We start from the raw sequence: 10,928 nt of genomic DNA on the forward strand, positions 1-10,928 counted from the left end.
TTTATCGCCAGTTTTTAATGGGCATTGCCATAAATACTTCATAATAATAATAATAATAATAATAATAATATCAAAGACTTATATAGCACCAAACAATATACTCAAGGCGCTGAGTATATACAAAGTTTCAGAAAGAAAAGTAAATGCAGTGTGATGACCTTTACGAAGCTTTAAGAGTGTCTATCCAAGTTGACCTGATAAAACTAAGCTAGCATTCCAGTGCTACATTTTCTAAACTTCATGTGATAACTAAAGATCAAAATACTAATACCAAGTTTCGTGATCGATTGTTGTTGTTGTCACCTTCCTGTCTGTAAACATGCAAGCTGAAAGGCGATGGACACAGTTGGTAATTATCAAAAACCAGTATTCTCACTTGGTGTATCCCAACATGCGTTCAATTACAAATCTGTGAATAGCTGGACTCAACTGATCAACGAAGTTGCAAGAGGTTAATGAAATAAACAACACCCTTGTTGCACATACGTGCTTTCCTCCTAAAAGGCTTCAGGCTTGAAGTCTATTATTAGAGTGACAAACAAATTAGGCCTACCTCTTTCTCAAAAAAATACGTCACTTCAGAGGGAGCCGTTTCTCACAATGTTTTATATTCTATCAACAGCATTCATTTGCTCGTTACCAAGAATGTTTTAATGCTAACAACTAATTTGAGTAATTACCAATAGTGTCCGGTGACTTATTCGCTTAAATTTCACCAAGTAATAAACCAATGGAGAAACTATAAAAAACGAATATTTTGACCAGCTGTTGTCGCAAGATCAGATGTAAATTATAATTAGTAAGCTTGCAGGTACATGTGTAATATACAATTTTTGTAGAAGTGTTGGTTCTTAAAAAGAGTCGGTGTGGTCTCAACGTTACGAGCAGTATATACTCAGCTCATAAACTTTCAGGGAGAAAAAAAATTAAACAAATCATGATGTTTGTTAAAAAATATACCCGCCCGTATGGTTTGACTAAAACCTACATATTCATGTCACTCGTTTGGTGTAAGATGATTCCTCAGCAATTGTCCTGCATTTTATTAATCAGATAAGCGCCTAACGAAATTTGTCCATGTCTTCTTCTTTTTTGTCGTTCTTGAGTTCAACATTTTTCCAAGTAACGCACAATGGTTTTTAACGAACATTGAAGGTCAGGCAAACCCTCTAAATAGTCACCCACCTGGCGTCCCCAGGATCTTTACATTCCAGCCAGAGACCCCGCAAACGCGGCTTTGTGTCCATGAGTCTTGGGTATCCGTTTTTTAATCAGTTCGATCGTAGGCGTGCAAACTGAAAGGAAATATTGTGCTGTCTGATAGCGATCCTTGCTCAAACATTCAGTTCCTTTTTCGTCATTCGTTTTCTTTTACCGGTTCCATCTTCCCTCGTTTCCCCTATTTGAATGTACTGTCGCTTTGCGCTTGCCAGCTCAGTTGCACAGCTGTGCAATGTTTCAGATACAATTACCCTCTATAATGTTTAGCATATTCTTGGTATCATTTGCATATTAAAGTGTCTAATTTGCATACTATTACTATTCCTCTTTGTCTTTGCTTTCACCGCTTTTCTCTTCCTGATGTCGTATTTGTCCGTTTTTTTTCAGAGCCACACCCAGGCAGCTCATTATTTTTCATTTATTTTGTACATTATGTTTTACTTCTGTTTAGATATTAAAACAATTACTTATTGTTTGCTGATTATTGTCCAGTTTTCTAGTTAGGGGTTCCGCAAAATCATACTGCCAAAAATTAATGGTCATATAACTTGCCAATTTTGCCTATCTGGGGAAGGAACTTAAATGGTTACTCTTCTTTTTGCTTGGAATTGAACAAGTAATTAGCTATAATGTGTTTTCGCTCTATTGGCTGCAGACCGGGTTGGGCCGCGGGGGATTTTAAATATTATTTATAATTCTTGCTGATTGTTACCCTGGTACTTGCCCTGGTACTTTCTTTAAGTGTTTTTTATTATATATATATTTTTTTTTTTTCAAACTATAAACGTGATAAACTCTCCTGAGTCTTGATCGAGACTGGCCTCTTACTTAGTGTCAGTTTTTGTAAACGTTTAACATGGTATGGTTAACCACTGGTTGATTTTAAGAGCCACACCATTGCATATTTTGAGAGACACGACAACCTGTCTTCTTCCTAAATAACATTTTATTTATTATTATACACATTTATTTGTCTGATTCTTGTTGAAGTTGTCCTCTTACTTTGTACAATTTTTTTTTTTTTTTTTTTTTTTTTTTTTCAGAGTCACACCATTTATAGCATATTTCTAGAGACACAACAATTCTGTTCTTCTACTTTTTAGTTTACATTTTGTTTATTAATATCAACATGATATATATTTCCAATTTGTGTTCGACTTGTTTTTCTCTGCCTTGTTAGTTTTCTTCTACGTATAACATTGTGTTATGGTGAACACAACAACGTTTCTTCCTTCCATAACTTACATTAGTTTAATATTATAAACATGAAAATGTTCGTCTGATTCTTGTTTGACAAGTTCTTTCCAGGCAAAACCTTGAGCAATGGTTCCACATTTGTTTCTGTTGTTTTCTTAGTCACAACAAATCAGCTTATTATAGGACACACATCAACTTGTTTGGTCTTCTGCTAATTTATCGCCTGTTATGCAACACGTGTGTTTTCTTTGATTATTCTCCTGCAATGCCGAAATACTTTATACTTCGATGCTTCTTGTCGGCATCTCACTTTAAGTGTCAGGTGTCTTCAACCTCTAACCTTCTAGATCAACCCTATCCAAACATTTAAATTGATATCGCGAGGAACAAGACGATTGCTGGTTTAATTTCCTCTCCCCAGCTTAACTTCAGTTAAAACCGCATCGCAAACATGGGGTATGCCTTCTTTAAAGGCACTGGACACCTTTGGTAACTTGCCAAAGACCAGTATTCTCATTTGGTGTATCTCAACATGTGCATAAATTAGCAATTGGCAATCGAGGTTGCAAGAGAATAATGAAAGAAAAAACACTATTTATAACGTGCATACATAAGTGTTAAACCTTTTTGTTGAGTAATAAATTAATTATACCGCTTTCTCAAAATCTGCATTAGTGCAGCAGGGGCCGTTTCTCACAATGTTATATGATGTCAACAGCTCCCATTGCTTTGCTCGTTACCAATTAAGTTTTTTATGCTAACAATTATTTTGAGCAATTACCAATATGGTCCAGTGAAGTAAAAATGCTGAGTCGTCCCAAACGTTTATCCCCGGCGAGCACCCACCGGACACGTCTTGGAATGTCCACACTGAAACTTGACTCTGCCACGGCAGTTTCCCCTCCACTTCAGACAAGAAAGTGCTTGGAATTGTGAAGTCGAATTACGTGGCTTGTTTCCGCCCTTGACAATGTACGCATAGGGCTTCAAAAGGGCCTTATGGATGAGCTCATAATAGCGAGGATGAAGACATAAAAAATAGAGTGAAAAAAAAACATCCTCGTGTGATTTTTAAAACGGGGCAATGGGTTTTCCTGAGAACTATTTGCAGGGACGCGTCAGGAATGATCATTATCTATTGGAGCCTTAAACCCTTTAAAATGTTTTCTCTCGTTTATCTTCATCTACATCTTCATGCCGAGACAACAAACAAGTTTCCTGGGAGGACTTTCGTGTAGTCCAAAAATATATTACGGTAACCGCATTTAGTTTAAAGGCACTGGACACTATTGGTAATTACTCAAAATAATTGTTATCATGAAAACATACTTGGTAACGAGCAACGGAGAGGTGTTAATAGTGAATCAACATTTACTTGTTCAAATGGCTCTCTCTGAAGTAAACGTAGTTTTTGACAAAGATGTAATTTGTACTCAAATGTTAAAAGACTTCCGAACTAAAGCCTTTTATTGAGCATATGTAAGCACACAAGTTTGTCCAACAAGAGTATTGTGTTCGTTCATTATTCTCCGAAACTTCGATAACCAATTAAGTCCAAATGTTCACAAAGTTGTTTTCTGTGTGCATGTATTATTGTGTTATACCTAGTGGGAATACTTACCAAATGTGCCCGGGGGTCGATTTCACAAAGAGTTTGGACTAGTCTTATCTTGAGTTAGGACGAGTTACTCGTCCTAACTTATGACTACGCATACATTTTGTATATCTCCTATAGGCTAACTCTTTGTGAAATCGACCCCAGTGCCTTTAAAGAAATTTCAGTCTAGGTAACGATGCACACACTTTACACTTACTACCCGTTTCGCTGGCCCCTATTTGCATATAATATGTATAATTTTTTTTTTTTTTTTTAAATGAAGTTCGACTGCTGTAGATCATACACCGTGGTTAGTATGAAGTTTGTACCGGCATAATTTGTTTAGACAGGGAGGCTAGAGCCCCCAGGCTATTTTGAAGTACATTAAACCAAGTATTTGGTTACAGAAGTTTGTAATACTGAAGTCTGGATCATATTCAGCATCATCTTATTAAGTAGGCTGGGTTCACCAACAATAGGCTCCAGGCAGCCCCGTAGATTAAAGGAACACGTTGCCTTGGATCGGACGAGTTGGTATACAAAAAGCGTTTGTTACAAAATGCATGTGGTTGGAAAGATGTTTTAAAAGTAGGAGACAATGAACCACGCAAATTTGCCCCAAAATTGCGTGGTTTTCCTTTTACTTTGTGAGCTAACACGGTCGGCAAATTAAGGGAGTCAAAATGGCCGACCGTGTCAGTCGATGAGAGAAAAGGAAAACCGTGCAATTTCGAGGCATGTTTGTGTGGATTATTGTATTCTACTTTTACAAAATCTTTCTACCCATATGCATTTTATAACAAACGGTTACAAACGCTTTTCAAAGACCAACTCGACCGATCCAAGGCAACGTGTTCCTTTAAAGGCACGGTACACGATAACACATTGTGAGAAACGGATCCCTCTAAAGTAGCGTAGTTTTTGAGAAAGAAGTAATTTTCCACCAAAATATCTGGATTTGATTTTAAGACATCAGAATTGAATTTTTAGGTGTTGAAATCAAGCAACTGAAAGCACATAACTTTGTGTGTCAAGGGTGTTGAACTAGTCGTGGAATTGTCGTCACTTTTTATTTTATGCGATATTAATGATGAAGAGAGTGATGCTTTTTGTGGTTTGAACGTTTCTGTATTGTTTTTGTTAGTGAATACCCCGTGGAGGATGTGGTTGTTCTTTTCCGTGGTTTTAGAACCAGTCAATGGTCAGTTGAACGTGACTGGTTTCGCTTATAATCGTTTTAGTGTAGGCCCCCCCCCCCCCTACCACCCCCACTGTAGGTAGTTTCCTTGTGTCTGCCCGTCAAGCCGTTTTCCTCGGTATCTTGCTAGCTGATGTTTTTACACGTACTCTCCAAAAAAGAGGACATGTGTTGCTTGTTCTTGTAGATCATTGACTGTGTATTTTGAAATAATGTTTGTTGGCAATTAACAAAAATGAAATAAAATGACATGAAATGAAATGAAACATAAACGAAAAATGAAAACGCGTTACGTGTCCCGTATGTGTTGATTGTCGAAAGGGAAACTCCCACCCCAACCCACCCCAAAACGCAAACCTAACCCCAACCCAACCCAAACCCCACCCCAACCCAACCCCCAAACCCCACCCCAACCCAACCCCCAAAACCCCACCCCAACCCACCCCAGTTTGGTTCTGGTCTAGGTTCATTTGGGTAAAGTTATAAGTGAAAGATACGCCAACCTCCTTCTTTGGCGACTGATGTGAAAATAGAACAGACTACGACCGTCATAGACAGTTAAACACAGTCATTCATCTCACTAAATCCAATCGTGCAACAGGGTCACGTCGTGCACATTCAAATGCCTTTCGTGTACTAAACCCTTGTTGTTGTCCCAAGGTTACCCTTGACGGCCAGTGACCGGCCATGACTGGCTGTTTTTTTCACGGCTTGTTAGCAACTACGACTCCATTATGTGCCACCCCGGGAATTGGATCTCAAGGAAATAATCATTTACCGTTATGAATTGTTGATTCGTGTTGATAATTCAAGACGCTAAAAAAATCAAATCAAATCACGACAAACAAACGGTCCACTCTGTTGCTCGGCAAAATTAAAGGCACTGGACACCTTTGATGGACACCTTTGATGTCAAAGACATGTCTTCTCACATTATGCACAAAATAACAAACCTGTGAAAATTTGAATTCAATTGGGCGTCGAAGTTGCGAGATAATAATGCAAGAAAAAACACCCTTGGTCTCGCGAAGTTGTGTATTTGTTTTCGAGACTCACGCGTGAGGTCTCGAAAATTGTTACAGTTGAACTATTATTGTACTGATATATTACTTCTTTCTTAAAAACTACGTTATTTAAGAGGGAGCCGTTTCTCTAAATGATTTATACTATCAACAACTCTAAATTGTTTGTTACCAAGTATATAAGGTTTTATGCTGATAAACATTTTGAGGAATTACCATCAGAACCCTGTGCCGTAAAGCATTGCTGTATGTACTGTAAGAACAATGATGAACATCCCTCTGCTTTATCATTGTAATCAATGACTGGAGTGATCTTTTGATTCACAATAATTGAATTGCATTTGTGCACTCCCAAACAAAAGGGCAAATCACAACATTTATAGCTTAAAAACCGGACTTATAACAATCTCCAAAAGTTGTAAAGCGCCATCTATGACCAAATACATCTGGAGGTGCTGGGGAAAAGGGTAAACAAAGAAACATACAATGTAAGTTTTAAAGTATTTAGTTAGGTTATCAAAGTTCACGTAGCAGGGATGTAATCATAGAGCACTTTAAACAGATATTTGGAAGAAAGAAAACAAAATGGATGATAACAAATATGGAGTACGCCATAAGAATACCGAACAATGTGATGATGCTTTTGAATGTGATCGATGCAGTGGTGTAATCATAGAGCACATTAAACAGATATTTGGAAGAAAGAAAACAATGGATGATAACAAATATGGAGTACGCCATAAGAATACCGAACAATGTGATGATGCTTTTGAATGTGATAGATGCAGGGGTGTAATCATAGAACACAACATATTTGGAAGGAAGAAACAAAATGGATGATAACAAATATGGAGTTCACCATAAGAATACCGAACATTGTGATGATGCTTTTCAGAACCAGCCCAACTCATTACAGATAGTCATTACATGGTGTTACCGCAAACCTTTCTGTATCGTATTTCCACCATACAAAGTTTCAAATCCTACTTGTGATGATGCTTTTGAATGTCTAGATATTCCGTAGCTCGGATATAAAATGGTAACAAGTTCCTGGGTTTCCGAGCAAGATCAAACAGTATGTATACTTTCAGAAGAATGTTGATTGCTCTTCGTTTGTAGAATGTTATCACGTAATGGAATTTAGTTTGCGTTGTACAATTATGCTAACAATTGCGGACAGCATGTGTGCACACATAAATGGGCTAGTCACAATCTAGCAAACGGACTAATAACAAAATAATATAACACAATTTGTGAAGCGACATCTAACTATGACCAAACATAATCAGAGGTGCTGGTAATACAAATCAAATTAATAAAACAATAATTACAATTTGCTTGTTAGGTTATCAAATTGGACAGTTGATGTAATTATAGAGCGCAAGAGTGATTTGCACGTGGACAAAAACAAGTCGGTAAACACATATTATAGAAAACACCATAAACACTTATTGAACATGTGTTTTAACATGCCTTTGAAAATGTCAAGAGACTCCGTAACTTTGGTATCTGATGGTAAATAGTTCAGAGTTTGGGAGCCGATAACTGACAACGAAATTTTAGTTTTGGGAGAGGAGATAATTTGTGAATCGAATATTGCGACTTGGGGTAAAAGATGAGCAGAGTAAATTGAAGTCATTACACAATATAATTGTTAGCATAAAAACTGACTTGGCAACGACCATCAGAGAACGGTCGATAGTACAAAACATTGTGAGAAACGACGCCCTCTGAAGCAACACAGTTTTTGATGAGAACGAGGTAAGTTCTCACTCAACTATTTAAATACTTCAAGCTAGAAGTTTTATGTTATGGATCTGAAAGCCCACACATTTCTGGAATAATTATGGGCGTTTGTTCTCACATTAATTTTGTGCAAATTCGATGACCAATCGGGTCCACATTTTCACAGGTGTATTATGTTATGCATTAGTTGGGATACACAACTATTAACAGTACAGACCTTTGGCACCCAAAGGCGTACAGTGCATTTTATATATAATATGAATATTTGACAGACTGGAAGCCAGTGAAGCTGATCGAGAACGGTTGTGATGTAATTGTGTTCACGGGGTTTTGATAATACCCAAATGGCACGAAACTGTTATCTTATGTTATTATAATGAAGTTAGCTAATAATTACTTCAATGTAAAAAAGTGTGGAGTTTACGCAAACTATTTTGAATTGCTGTACTTAAATGTTCATACTTCAGACCTGAAGCCCATATGGATCTTAATAAAGCACACTCATCTCTGGAATAAGGTCGTTGGTTCCAGTAGTAATACATAATGTGAGGCTCAAAGAATTTTCCAAAACTATATTATTCTCGTGCACTTCGATGACCAATTGAGTCAAAATGTTCACACTATTTATGTGGTATTATTTTCATGATTAGAAATACAAAGCATCTGAAAGCACACAACTTTGTGTGACAATGGCGTTTTTTCGTTTATTATTATCTCGCACGACGACCGTTTGAGCTCAAATTTTTACAGGTTTGTTGTGTATGTTGAGATACACCAAGTGAGAAGACTGGTCTTTGACAATTGGCATAGTGTCCAGTGTCTTAATAAGCTTGATGCTTTGGTAATTGTCAAAGACCCGTGTTCTCACTTGGTGTATCCCATCATTAGCATAACATAACAAGCCTGTGAAAAGTCTAGCTCAATCGGTTGGACGAATGTGGGTGCTTTCAGATTAGATAAAAGATTCCTCTAGCTAGAAGTCTTTTATTATTTCAGTGAGAAATTACCTCTTTCTCAAAAACTATGTTACTTCAGAGGACGCCGTTTCCCACAATGTTTTATAATATCAACAGGTCTCCAATGCTCGTTACCAAGTCATTTTTTTTTTTAAGTTAATATTTGTTTTGAGTAACTACCAAACGTGTACCTCCCTTTTAATATACTTGGCAGCACAGGCTGTATGTCATTCCCAATGAAGCTGGGATGTTATGGCCTGTTCGGCAGAAGTAAAACATGTTTGAATCGCAATGATCAATCTTGAGAATTGCGCTTTGATTGATGTTATTGTTATTACACCAACAACAAAAATACGGGGAAAAAATAATACACAAACACACAAAATAGACAAACAGACAAACAAGCAAAAACAAATAATCAAACAAACAAACAAACAGAAATACAAACAAACAACATGACACGTAAAATGGTGAATGAAGTTTTTATCGACAACGATTATGATATGTAATCCAAGAAAGTTTAATTTCTCAAGCATCGAAACTTATTACATCTCATTTGTTACTTGTAAAATTCAAGAAATTTACAAATTATAACATCCAGAAACAAAACAATTAAGTAATGTGTCGACCTTATTTTTTTTTTTAGAAAATAGACATTGCATCACAGGCAAAATTAATAGTACATTATACAGTTGACTCTCGCTGTAACAAGATCGCTTCGACTGGCCAAGTTCTCTGTTTAACAAAACACCAAACAAATCTGAGGATAGCGAGGAAAAAGAAACACAGTTGTAGAAATGAATTAAATGCCTTTGGAGAGTATTGATAAGTTATTTTTATAACGAGGTCGTTTTCTATCTTTAAATAATTAACTATTTGATAGAATAAGTGGCCTTTCTTTTACTAAACATGTTTTATTCCATTAGTTTCCAAGTGAAATAATGTAAACAATTGTATTCGTAAAAAGTGGAATTCAGAATTCAGCTGATATGAAAACCCATAGGCACAAACGAGAACCGGATGGGACGTATAAAGCTGTGGGGGATACGTGTGTTGTGTTTGAACGTAAAAGCAAGCACTAATCGCTTTGAGAAGGGGTTTGCCAAGTGGCTGCCGTGTGTACCTTTAGACCCTTGTACACCCTTCGCAATTAAGAAACTATGTTATTAATACTATTATTATTATTAGCTGCTAATGGTCCCCATATAACAAATGACAACATTTCTTAAACAGGGTTTCACTTTGTTCCAAACACCTTATTGTTTGATATGTGCGCTATAATAAGACCATACTATTATTAATTATTATATTAAGGCGAGCGAAAAAATAGTAACGTCATCTGGTCGTAATCATTAGGCCTACAAGTATAACGTTTTGAAATTTAAACTTGTATTTTGAATCGTCGGTTAATTCAAGGTCTAACGACACTTGTTACATTTGGTAATTGTCAAAGACCAGTATTCTCATTTTGTGTATCCAAACAAATGCATAAAATAACACACATGTGAACTGTTGGTACTTGCAAGAGAATAATGAAAGAAAAAAGAAAACACTTGTTACACAACTTTGTGCACTTCAAGATGCAAAATAAAATTATTCAAGTCTGAAGTGAGAAATTACCTCTTTTTCAAACACTACCTTAGTACTTCAGAGGGAGCCGTTTCTCACAAAAATGTTTTATAACCAACAGCTCCCCGCTGATTGTTAACAAGTAAGTTGTTATGCTATTACCCAAATCTTGTGTAGTAATTGTACACAGCCCCCTCTTGTGTTCGTCCTAGATTAGTTTTGTGGTTTCGGCGGGTTTTATTTTTACAACTATGCTACATAAAACATATCAAAACAATGAACCCTGCATCGCCAAGAAAATAAATATATATAAACTTATCTACGATGGGGAATTCACACACATTTTCTTTGAATATTTAAACTTATAAATGCTAATTTACTACTTAATATTTTGGCATAATTATATTGCGCATTGACTTTCA

Source organism: Asterias rubens, chromosome 16 (genome assembly GCF_902459465.1).
Source record: "Asterias rubens chromosome 16, eAstRub1.3, whole genome shotgun sequence".
Taxonomy (NCBI): domain Eukaryota; kingdom Metazoa; phylum Echinodermata; class Asteroidea; order Forcipulatida; family Asteriidae; genus Asterias; species Asterias rubens.